Source organism: Urtica dioica, chromosome 5 (genome assembly GCF_054948205.1).
Source record: "Urtica dioica subsp. dioica isolate 48M chromosome 5, U.dioica_male_clone48M_v1_H2, whole genome shotgun sequence".
Taxonomy (NCBI): Eukaryota; Viridiplantae; Streptophyta; class Magnoliopsida; order Rosales; family Urticaceae; genus Urtica; species Urtica dioica.
This window is the reverse complement of record NC_142760.1, coordinates 13,594,068-13,607,272: the sequence shown is the minus strand read 5'-3', so window position 1 is coordinate 13,607,272 and position 13,205 is coordinate 13,594,068.

The window sequence follows — 13,205 nt, the reverse complement described above, 5'->3', positions numbered from 1 at the left end:
AGCCAACGATCAGAGCCTCGTACTCTGCCTCGTTGTTGGAAGCCTTGAACTCGAATTGCATGGCGTATTTCAGTCTTTCCCAATCAGGATTTGTGAGTACGACGCCGGGCGTTTGACACGCCATCTACGTGCAAGTCCCAGACCGGCCCTATCGGGCTGTTGGTTCTCTTCTTCGATGACTCGATGCGATCGTTCTCCTTGCCTTCCTTGTTCTCATTATCTTTGTCTCCTTCGTCAATCGAGGGTGCGCTTGTGAACTCTGCTATAAAGTCGGCGAGGGCTTGAACTTTGATGGCGGTTCTCGGCTGAAACTCGACCCCGTACTCGCCCAACTCTTGGGACCATATGGCCATTCGAGAGGTGGTCCCTTTTTGAAGCGCCTTCTCGATGGGATGTCCCGTGCGCACCACGACGGGGTACGCTTGGAAGTAGGGTCGTAGCTTTCTCACGCTCATGACGAGGGCGAGGGACAATCTCTCGATTTCCGGGTAACGGGTCTTGGCGTCGAGGAGCGCCTTGCTAGCGTAATAGACCGGCCATTGCACCTTGTCTTCTTCGCGTATGAGGACCGCGCTCACGGCCCTATCTGAAACCGCGAGGTAGAGGTACAAGGTTTCGCCATTCTTTGGCTTCGCGAGAAACGGGGGGGAGGTGAAATAGGCTTTCATTCTGCGGAACACTTCCTTGCACTCCTCCGTCCATACGAACCCGTCGGTCTTCTTCAGTGCCTTGAAGAACGGTTGGCACCTATCGGTGGCTTTGGAAACGAATCGCGTCAGGGCGGCGATTCTTCCTGTCAAACTTTGCACTTCTTTCACTTTTCGCAGCGACCTCATCTCTAAGATCGCCCTAATCTTTTCAGGGTTAGCCTTGATCCCGCGGTGGCTAACCATGTAGCCCAAGAATTTTCCGGACTCGACCCCAAAGGCGCACTTGTTGGGGTTGAGCTTCATCTTGTAACGTCGCAAGATCGCGAACATCTCTCTTAGGTCTCGAACGTGGTCGTGGGTCTTGAGGCTTTTGACAAGCATATCGTTCACGTAGACCTCCATAGTTTTGCCGATTTGATCGGCGAAAATTCGGTTCACCAACCTTTGATACGTCGCCCCCGCGTTTCTGAGGCCAAAGGGCATGACCTTGTAACAGTAGAGTCCGCGGTTTGTAACAAAGGTGGTCTTGATCCGATCCGGCTCGTGCATGCGGATCTGATTGTAGCCTGAGTAGGCATCCATGAAGTTTAATAACTCGTGGCCCGCCGTGGCGTCCACAAGTTGCTTGATCCTCGGGAGAGGGAAGCTATCCTTCGGGCAGGCTTTGTTGAGATCTTTGTAGTCGATACAGATCCGCCACTTCCCGTTTGGCTTTTTGACCATCACCACGTTGGACACCCACTTGGGGTGTTCCGCCTCCCTGATGAAGTTGGCGGCGAGAAGTTTGTCAACCTCTTCACCAATGGCTCGGTACCTCTCTCCACTGAACGTCCGTTGTGGTTGAATGCGCTCATCCACTCTCTTGTCGTCGTTGAGACGGTGAACCATTATCTCGGGGTCGATCCCCAACATGTCGGCGTGTGTCCATGCATAGACGTCTTTGTGCTCGCGAAGGAAGGTGGCGAGCTGGGCTCGAACTTCGGACGGGAGTTAGGCGCCTACCTTGACTACTTGGTCAGGCTTGGCGTCGTCCAACACGACGGGAACGAGGTCGTCCGGTGTCTCCACCTTTCGACGCTCGACATCGTCCCTTTGGTCCAGTTCTCCGAAGGTGCCTCCTTCCTCTATCTCGCACGGGAACTTGTCCCCGAGCTGGAAGATGGTGCTCACCATCACACCTTTCCCCTTTCCGTCCACGCCTTGGATGTAGCACATCCTCGCCATTGATTGGTCTCCCAACATTATGGCGATCCCCTTCTCGGTCGGGAACTTCATCATCAGATGGTATGTGGACGTTATGGCCTTTAACCGATTGAGAGTCGGGCGGCCGACGATAATGTTGTATGCCGAGGGCTGGTCCACGATGTGGGTCACCTCGAGCCCCCCCGGTATACCGAAGTTAACCGGGAGGTCGATAGTTCCCGCCGTCATGACCCTTTCCCCGGAGAAGCCGAAGAGCGGGGTCGATATCGGGGTCGGTCTCATCCCGGATAGCTTCATCCTGTCCAACGCCGACTTGAAGATTATATCGGCGGAGCTCTCATTGTCGATTAGGATTCCTCGGACGAGGTTGTTGGCGACCGGGGCCGAGACGACTATCGCGTCGTTATGTGGGTGGAGGACTCGCGCCACCTCTTGGCCAGTGAAGAACATGGACTCGAACGGGGCCGGGGGAGGAACCTCGTACGTGTGGTTGATGTAGTGCGCTATTTTCCCTTGGGAAACTTCGCGCACGTACTTCTTCCTTTGCGTGGCCGAGTCTCCAAACTCCGGGCCTCCTAGGATCGCGCCCACGATGTGCAGTTGCGAGCTTTCTGGTTCTTCAATGGCTGCTCGGTCCGTGACGGTCACCATCGCCGGACCCTTCCTTTCTTGCAGCGGGCGCTCATCGTGTGCCGCGGCCATCCCGATCGTTCTAAGGACGTATTCCTACAGTTTCCCGTCTTGGATCAGGGCCTCGATCTGACGTTTAAGTTGATAGCATTCGGACGTCAGATGCCCGTGATCTTGGTGGTAATCACAGAACTTGTTTCGATCCCTCTTGGCGGGATCCCTCGTGAGAGGGGTCGGACTCCCTAGGTTGTCACAGTGCAGAGCCAGGATTCGCTCGGGTGGAGTGTTCAGGGGGGTAAATGTCGAGAACTTCCGGAAGCTATCGACATGCGGTGGTGTCGGCCCGGGAAGGGAGCGACCGTTAGGGGCCTTGCCTCCCTTGTTCCTTCTCTTTCGAGGGTCGTGGCGATCTCCATCTTGATCGTCGCGGCGACGACTGACCTGTCCCCCCGACTTTCGGCCATCGAGATAGTCCTCGATTCCCATGTACGCACGGGCTCTCGCCATTAGCTCCGCCATGTCTCGCGGGACCTTTCCAACAATAGACTTGAGGAAGTCACTCGTGCGGACTCCCTCGGTGATCGCCGTGATGGCGTCCATATCGTCAAACCCTTCGACCTTGTGAGACTCCTCGGCGAAGCGAGCGAGGTACTGTCTCAACGTCTCGTCATTCCCTTGCCGGATGGAGAGGAGATGGGCCTTTGGTTTCTTCTGCGCCACGAGGGTGGTGAATCGAGCAAGGAACGCCTCCCGCAAGGCCCGGAAAGACGAGATGCTTCCCGGCCTCATGCTTCGGAACCAACGAAGGTGCGCGTCTTGTTTTCTCGATTTGCCAACGAAGGCATAATCGATTTGCGCGTCTTTTTCGTTTGGTGCGCGTCTTGTTTTCTCGATTTGCCAACGAAGGCATAATCGATTTGCGCGTCTTTTTCGTTTGGTGCGCGTCTTGTTTTCTCGATTTGCCAACGAAGGCATAATCGATTTGCGCGTCTTTTTTGTTTGGTGCGCGTCTTGTTTTCTCGATTTGCCAACGAAGGCATAATCGATTTGCACGTCTTTGTCGTCTTGTGCGCGTCTTGTTTTCTCGATTCGCCCACGAAGGCATAATCGATTTGCGCGTCTTTTTTGTTTTGTGCGCATCTTATGTTCTCGATTTGCCAACGAAGGCATAATCGATTTGCGCGTCTTTTTTGTTTTGTGCGCGTCTTATGTTCTCGATTTGCCAACGAAGGCATAATCGATTTGCGCGTCTTTTTTTTTTTTTTTTTTTGGTGAGCGAATGAGCTCTAATTTCGTTGAGCATTGTTTCCCATTAGCCCCCCGAGTTTCGTGTGTACTCGTAGAGGAGACTAGAAATTATAATGCAACAAGGTGAAATGTAATCTGATTACCATGTAGAAATAGTCAAAAATTACATCCCTGGGCCATTGGCCTTATTGAAATTCGAGATTGTCTCAAAACCGGAAATAAAATGACATAATGAGAAAAGGGGACGGGCCTAGCCCACGACATGCAGCTGTGAGCTCTCCGGTTCTTCAATCGCTGCCTGGTCCATGACAGTCACCGTCGCCGGACCCTTCCTTCCCTGCCGCGGATGGCCTTCGTGCATCGTGGCCGCCCCGACCGTTCTCAGGACATACTCTTTTAATTTTCTGTCCTGAATCAGGGCCTCGATCTGACGCCTAAGATGATAGCACTCGGACGTTAGATGCCCGTGATCCTGGTGGTACTCACAGAACTTGTTCCGATCCCTCTTCGCGGGATCCTTCGCTAGAGGAGCCGGACTTCCTAGCTTGTCGCGGTGCAGAGCTAGGATCCGCTCTTGCGGAGTGTTCAGAGGGGTGTACGTTGATGACGCTCGGAAGCTATCAATGTGCGACGATCTTGGACCGGAGAGGGGGCGACCGTTAGGGGCCCGGCCTCCCTTGCTCCTCTTGCTTTGAGGGTCGGGGCGATCTCCGTCCTGTTCTTCGCGGTGGCGACTACCTTGTCCTCCTGACTTTTGGCCATCGCGGCCATCGAGATAGTCCTCGATTCCCATATGTGTGCGGGCTCTCGTCATCAGCTCCGCCATGTCTCGCGGGACTTGCCCGACAATGGACTTGAGGAAGTCGCTCGTGCGAACTCCCTCGGTGATCGCCGTGATGGCGTCCTTGTCGTCGAAGCCCTCGACTTTGTGAGACTCCTCGGTGAAGCGAGCGAGGTATTGTCTCAATGTCTCATCTCTCCCCTGTCGAATGGAAAGGAGGTGGGTCTTCGATTTCTTTTGTGCCACAAGCGTGGCAAAGCGAGCGAGGAAAGCCTCTCGCAAGGCCCTGAAGGACGGGATGCTTCCAGGCCTCAAACTTTGGAACCACTCAAAGCCCGACCCTGTGAGGGTCAGGCTGAAGGCTTGGCAGAGGGTGGCGTCCGCCTGCCCTTGCATCGCCATCCACGTCTCATAGTGTTGGACGTGGAAGTGGGGGTCCGTACGTCCATCATAGGGGGGAATGGACGGTAACTTAAAGTTTCCCACGCATGGCTGCGCGAGGACCTGTGCGGCGAAGGGAGAGTATGATTCCTCGATCCCTCCGTACGGCCTTTGCCTCCCAGACTCCCTCATCTCGATGATTTGATTCTGGAGGATCTGAATCATCGTGACCACGTCAAGCCCGTTAGCAGGGCCGACCGTCGGGGCCACGGGAGTCACCGGTTGGCGTTCGTTGGATGCTTGGTCCATGACATTGGCCTGAGGTCGGCCAAGAGTTGCGGCGGGGTGCGCGTCCCTTCGAGAATTTAGCCTTTGGCGGAGATCCTCCCCTCGGGAGTTTCTCTGCGCCGTCAAGCGCTCTCTAAGGTCCACGCTCGGCGCATGACGAGGCGAGGTCGCCCTTGGTCGGGTCGTCCGGCGAGCGCTTCGGCTATCGGCTCCATCGTCGACCAGAGTCGCTCTCTCCTCGGCCACCTCTTGAAACCGAAGGGGCGAGTCCCCGGGACTGTGACCGTGCCTGTTGTCGCGCCGGGTACAAAGGATCGGCCAACGCACCGTTGGCCCTCTCGGGTCGCGCTTGAGCGAGGCTTAGGGTGGTCTCGTCCGTCCTTGACTCCTCCACGTATTCGGGGTCGGAGTAATCTTGAGCAGATCGATCTTCGACGTCGTAGCCGAGGAGACCGGCGATGACGGAGCTGTCAACGCCGGGACGGTCAAGGAGCTCCGCGAGCCGCCGGGCCGTGTCCTTTCGGAGCTCGGCCTCGGGGTCGTTCACCGGGTCTTGGGGCTGGCTCTCGCTATCGCGAGGTTGCCCTTCAAGACGGTGTGCGAGGAGTCGGAGACCGTACCTCGAGCTCGTCGCTCGGGTACCCGCGGAGGTAGTGGGAATGTGACTCATCTCTCGAGAGTCGTGAGAAAAAAAGGGAGAAAACTGGTAGAGGGAATGCATCGTCAAGGTCGAGAGATCCCCTCCTTCTAGCGCCAAAATGTTGTCGCTGTTTTTCGGACAACTATTTAGGAGCCAAAGACGGTTAGACCCAAGGCCGGACCAAGTGGTCTCGTCTTGACTCGAGCGTGTCGGACTCGGTATCCCGAGTCGTCCCTTAGCTGTGGATGTCCCTTGAGTTCGTCAGAGTACCTGAAAAGGAGCAGAGAACACGTGAACTACAAAGGGGAAACAGGGGGGGTGCCCCTGTTTACCTCTCCGACGCTCAACATTAGTGGGATTGAGGTGGAGTATAGAGGTTTTAGGGGTGTTTAGAGGCCAAAGCTTGAGAGAAACGAGCGAGGTACGAGTTGGGCAGCGTTTCAGTGCTCAAGAATGGATTACCTGGACCAAAGGGGGTGCCTTGGTATTTATAGGCGACCAAAGGGGTGTTATGGGCAACCCCTTGGCCGAGAATGTCTTGGTTCGGCCATTGGCCGAGACTGGCCCTTGGGCCGGCCAATGGCCGAGGCTATTTGGGCCGGCCATTGGCCGAGGCTGGCCCTAGGGCCGGCCAATGGCCGGGAGCAGCTTGAGTCGGCCATTGGCCGAGACTGGCCCTTGGGCCGGCCAATGGCCGAGGCTATTTGGGCCGGCCATTGGCCGAGGCTGGCCCTAGGGCCGGCCAATGGCCGGGAGCAGCTTGAGTCGGCCATTGGCCGAGACTGGCCCTTGGGCCGGCCAATGGCCGAGGCTATTTGGGCCGGCCATTGGCCGAGGCTGGCCCTAGGGCCGGCCAATGGCCGGGAGCAGCTTGAGTCGGCCATTGGCCGAGACTGGCCCTTGGGCCGGCCAATGGCCGAGGCTATTTGGGCCGGCCATTGGCCGAGGCTATTTGGGCCGGCCATTGGCCGAGGCTGGCCCTAGGGCCGGCCAATGGCCAGGAGTAGCTTGAGTCGGCCATTGGCCGAGACTGGCCCTTGGGCCGGCCAATGGCCGAGGCTCTTTGGGCCGGCCATTGGCCGAGGCTGGCCCTAGGGCCGGCCAATGGCCGGGAGTAGCTCGAGTCGGCCATTGGCCGAGACTGGCCCTTGGGCCGCCCAATGGCCGAGGCTATTTGGGCCGGCCATTGGCCGAGGCTGGCCCTAGGGCCGGCCAATGGCCGGGAGTAGCTTGAGTCGGCCATTGGCCGAGGCTCTTTGGGCCGGCGACAGGCCGGTCAAGCATAAGGCCGGCCATTGGCCGGCAGAGCATATGGCCGGCCACCGGCCGGCCGTCCCTTGGCCCGGCCATTGGTTTGGGCCGGCCAAAGGCCGAGGCAAGGGTTCGCCCCTCGAGGCCTTGCACCGGTCGCGTGGGTCGAAGTGACGCCTTAGTCCCCGTCGGTCCGAGACGGACCGACAACACCGATTCCATCCTCGGTGGGGAACTTCATCAGTAGGTGGTATGTTGAAGTAATGGCCCTTAGTCGGGTCAGCGTGGGTCGCCCAATGATTACATTGTAGGGCAACTCTTGATCGACCACTGGGAATGGGACCATGTGAACGACTTCAATGCCTCTGGGAGTTCCGAAGGTGACCGGCAAATCGATGATGCCTTCGGTCATGACTTTCTCCCCAGTGAACCCGAATAGAGGCGTTTGGGTCGGAGTTGGACATAGCCCCCCGAGCTTCATGCGCTCTAGGGTGGACTTGTAAACTATGTCAGCAGCACTGCCGTTGTCGATGAGAACTCTTTTCACCAAGTTATTTGCCACTTGGGCTTTGAGCACAATTGCGTCATTATGCGGATGCACAACTCGCTTGGCCTCTTCGTTGGTGAAGTACATCGTCTCGTGAGGCACGGACGGAGGTTCTTCATAGGTGAGGTTGACGTGCATAGCAGCGTCTTCTTGAGCTACGGCCCTTAGGAATCTTTTCCGTTGTCGGGCTGAATCTCCATCTTATGGGCCACCCAGTATGGTGGTTACAATGTGGAGTCGCGGATTGGCATTGGCAGTAGCCGTGGTTCGGTCGACAGAAGCGGCTGTTCCTCCTCCCTTTCCAGACTGTTGTCTGTTCGTGGTGGGGCCCGCAGCGCTAATCATGCGTAACACGAACTCTTTTAACTCACCCCGTTGGATCAATGCCTCGATCTGCCTTTTAAGACTATAGCATTCAGAGGTCAAGTGACCGTATTCCTGATGGAACTCGCAATACTTAGATCGATCGCGAGTCGCGCGATCTTTGCTCATTGGAGCCGGGGGAGTGAATTTGTCACGTGCCAAAGCTAGGATTTGATCCGGCGTGGTGTTCAGCGGTGTGAACGACGAGTAGCCCTTAAAGTCTTCAGCAAGTCGCGGCTTTTGGGGCATCGGAGGTCGACTATTAGACGTCTGACCTCCTCTGTTTCGTCTTTTACGGGAGTTGCCTTGCTCGTTGCGAGGCTCGTCTCGGCGGTGAGGGCTTTGATTATCGCCATTCTCTTGCCTGATCGACCACAGGTACATCTTGGTCTTCTTTTGGACCATAGATGTAGCGAAACGTGCTAGGAACATGTCCTTCAGGTCTTTGAACGATCGGATGCTTCCCGGCCTTAAGTTCTTGAACCACTCGAAGCCGGGTCCGGCGAGGGTAAGACTGAAAGCTTGGCACATGGCGCCGGGAGCGACACCCTGCATCGTCATCCAGGTTTCGTAGTGCTGGATATGGTAAGCGGGATCCGCTTTTCCATCATAGGGAGAGAGGTTCAGGAGTTTGAAATTTCCCGTGCATACCTCGGCCAATATCTGAGCCGTGAAAGGCGATGGATTCTCCTCGACGACCCCATAGGCACTTCCGCCTATTCCGTGTTCTCGGAGATCTCGTACTTCATTTCAAAGATTGTGGATCATAGTGATCACATCGAGACCGGTAGTCGGAGTAACTCCCTGTTCGGGAGGAGTTAGCTGCCGCCTTTCATTAGACCCTTGACCCGTGCGGCGGTTCCCGTTAGTTGGGGCTGCTACGGGGATGTTTGGCCGAGAGCTTAGTCGTTCTCTTAGGTCATCGCCACGCTCGATGCGTCGAGCAATGAGATGATCCCTAAGATCAGGGCTTGTCATACGGAGGAGCGGGCTTCGTCTGTGACGGCGCGCTCTCCGTGTGCGCTGACTCTCCGTAACATTCTCCCTTTGACCTAGTCGGTCGAGGGCCGAACGTCGGGAATTTCCCTCTTGAGAAGCAGCCGGCGCGTCGCCTGTCTGGGGTAGGGGATTCGAAGGACCGGCTTCAAACACGGCGGGGTGTTCCCCGTCCTTCGTGAGAGAAGTCTCGATATCCTCCAAATCGCCAGTACCCTCGTAATCAGGGTCACAGTCACGGCTTTCCTCGTTGAGGTTCTCAGGATCCCCGTGAGGGGTCATTCTGTTATGCGCGGGTTGCTTCGCAGCCAGTCGGCTACGGTACTTCGCGTTCTTCGCCTTTAGTTGGCGGATATTCTCCTCCAACTCCATGATGCGGTCGTCCCTGCTATCTGGAGATGGAGACGGTGAGCGGGTCGAGCTCTCTTTGTGGAGCGACTCTTCGTCACCATGCGCGTGAGAGCGCAAGAAATATTTTTTGGTCCCAGTTACATTATCGGGGTTGTTAACGCCCTCAGAACGTATGGGTGGCTGACTACTCATCTTTTCTCAAGTTCGAGAAGGTTGAGTTTGTAGAAGAAAATAAGAAGATGAACAGAAGGGATTTCGGGCTGAACGAGTCGCACGAAAATGTTGTCGTGAAGTCCCCTCCTTCTAGCGCCAAAATGTTGTCGCACGAAAATGAACAACTATTGAATACCTCGGGCGGTTCGATCCAAGGCCGGACCAAGTGATCGCACCCGGGCCAAAAGTGTGAACTCGAAGGTCTCGAGCTAGGGTTTTCTCCGATCAACCCGCCTCTCGGGAGAGGTAGGGGGTGAGGAGGAGGAGTGACCGTGCCTTGGGTGTCGGCTGCCTACGTACCCGTGTGTGGGATCAGGTCAGAACGTAGTTCAAGCGTGTTAGACGCAGTATGAGGCGCGGAGCCTTGGTGGAGAAGCGTACTCGACGAAGGAGACGGGGCGCGGAGGAGTCCTCGGCGGCGTCTCAGAACTTCGGAGATCCCGTACACGTCTAGCGTGTTAGATGCGCAGGGGGACTCTAGTCGAGAACCCTAGAAGCGTGCTTGAGCACTGGAGGGCGTTCGAACAGAGGGAACGACATCCGGGAAGTCCCTGAGAGTGCTTCAGAACCTCTGAGAACGAAAAATCGAGGAGAATCTGCTTCAGGCCAGGGATGGCATCTAGAGAACCAGAGAGAAGTCTCAAGTTCCTTGAGAATAAATGGGATGGCTTTCCCCTCAATGAGAGGGGGTATTTATAGGTGTTTGAGGGCCTTAGAAGGCTTCTTTTTTGTCCATGTGGGACTAGGGGCATGCGCCTCCAGTTGGCGCGCAGGCCACTGGACGCGGCGCAAGATGCGCGGCGCATGGAGCCCGCGGCGTGGGCCCGTCTTAGCGCGGCGCGCGGCCTGCCTGGCGCAGCGCGCTGCTTGTTGTCAATGGTGCCCACAAGAAGAGTAGTAGTGTCTATTTTTGTACATTTGATATAATATAGTCTCATGAAGACTCTTGCTTGTAATTGCTTATTCATTAATAAAAAGTTGAAACGTTCATTCAATCTTCCTTGTCTGAAGCTTTATGATAAAACCTTAGTCTTTTAGTCCATAAACAAACTAAACAACTTACGAAGAGACAAATGTAGATTTGCATGAACAAACTCTTCGTAGTTTGCTTAAAACGATATATTCGCAATCTTAGGGTCAAAGGACTATTGACCTCAGTATGATTGTTAGAAGAATCTATGATGTCTGGTTATGAGGCATTGAGAGTTGGAGACTCTATAGTTCTTCTAGGTATCTTCCGAAGGTACTGAATTGACCAGTGCACTTCTAGAGACAAGATAAGAACAAACCATTTAACCTCTTATGTCTCGAAGTCACTACGTATGAATTGCATCATGCTTACCTTAATCCTGAAATGAGACATGCCATTTCACAGATTAGTATTCTCATTTGAGAAAGTCAGAGTTCGGGCTCACTATGTGATTCCGAACAGGGCCTATTGGTGAAGTACTAAGTTGTGAGTATGTCATGAGTAACTTTGTGAAGTTCTCATAGATATGGAATTCATGTACAAGATTGCTGAAATGCAATGTATGTCACCTCATGCTTTGTTCCTTGGAGTGTGAATAAATGAACTGGCCAGTGTCCAAATTGAGTCCTGACTCTTTTGGATGAAACAATGTGACTTGTTAGCTCCTCGTCAATACATTGTTTCTAACTTATTCACAAGCGACAAAGGAGTTGAGGAAATAACAGCTAGAAGGGTAAAATGGTAATTTAGTAAATCCCGACTAGCTGATGACATTCATGAAGGGTAAACATAGATAATATTCAGTGGATCCGCTCATCATAATTAGGTCGAATTCTTGAGTAGAAAATAAATTCATTTGAACTGAGAGATTTTCAGTGTCAGCTCTTTAGTGGAGTCAGTTGGCATTAAGCTAAACTTGGAAAAGGTTTGTGAACTTTTGAGTCCAAGTGTTTAGCTCAAGCTTTGTTCATTTGGGTTCATGAGGTCACTGTCACGAATCACATCGATAGGAATAGTTAAACTGGAAGCTAAGTCAAAACGAGAACGAAAATTGTCAAAAGGGTATTTTTGTCTTTTGAGACATAGGATGAAATGGATGTCAATAAATTTTTTGGCAAGTTCATTTGATGACCTAATGTCACTCGGCCATGACTTGATCATTGGGCCTTGTGAATTAATTTCATTTCATAAGAATTTTATTGAAAATTCTTAATGGGCCTTTCTTATGTTGTCATGAACAAATGAAGAAGCTTCTAGAAGCTCCTTATAGATAAGAAATGGGCGCCCAAATACCCAAGAGAAAGAGAGTTCCTTTTGTGCATTAATGTATGAAGATACTTGCCAAAAGAAAAAGAGGAAACAAATTTCCCATACTTGTATAGGGAATTTCGGCCAAGGCAACCAAGAGAGAAACAAAAGAGGAAACTAATCCCTTGTGGATGTGCATGAGGTGGGCGCCTATCTTGGATAGGAATGGGCAATAAAGATTGCTCATAAAGGCTTGGAAAATAAGAGGAAACTACTTCTTTCCAAGTCCAACCCTTCTCCTATAAATAGGACCCTCATTCCTCTCTTTCTATTCATTCCACATAAGTTAGAGATTGAGATCTTCTCTCTCTAGAACTTGTGGTTGCCGCCCCTCTTCTCTCTCTTTCTAGTTTATTTTCGATTTTTCTTGTTTTGGCACCTAGGTCCTCACTCGACCTAGTGTTTAGCTCTGCGACTTCAAGACTCGTTCTTAAGTCGTAGTGTTTAAAAGTGCCCACTCACTAATTCCTTTATTTCGAGTGATTTAGTGATAGAAACTTTCGTGGTTGCTCGAGGTGCCGAGGAAAGAAAGAGAGACGTGCTGCGAGGGGAGACGAGCGTTGCAACTTTCTAAGAGCTTCTCAAAGATCAAGCTTCAAGAAAGGTTAGTAAACTTCTTAGCTCATATTAGTTTTTAATTACATGTACTTGCACTTTGTCTAGGTTAGTAAAAAACTGTTTTTACTTGTAAAAGAAAATTTTTAAAATTCCGCCGCTTACCGAAGCGTTAATTATTTTCTTAAACCCTAGATCGATTCCAACAAATGGTATCAGAGCTATGGTCAAAGAGATGCATGTACATGTTTTTAAAATTATGAGCTTGAAAATCGTTTTCGAAAGTTTACTAATTTTGTGACAAGTTGAAATTGTTATCTTAGATTTTTTTTTAATCTATTGCTCATGCCTTTAAATTAAAAACCATGTTGTTTTTCTATGATTTTGGGATGTTTTTAAAACACATTAGAATCAGTTCTAAAAGTTTTTTATTTTTTATATTGAAAAACGTGTTTTAAAGGTTTGAGAAATTTCGAGTAATTTTTTGTGACTAGTTTTGTTGTCTTACTAGTTTCTTATTTTTACTTGAATCGTTTTATGCATGTTGTTATTTCTTTTATATCTTGTTATTACCTTGCTAATAAAACACCAATAAAATCTTTAACAACATCCTAAAACGTTCCGTTACACTCGATTCTTTTTCACACCTAAAAAGGACCAAGCTTTAATTATTTCTTTTTCTTCGAGCTGGAGTAAACCCGCATTAAAAGTGGCATACCTCTCTGCTCCGAAATTGAAATTTAATTATTCTTGAATCAAATTAAAGCTCTGTCTGTCCTCTGTCCAATGCCACCGGTTTCGGCTCAAAAGGACATCGGAGCCGCCAGATA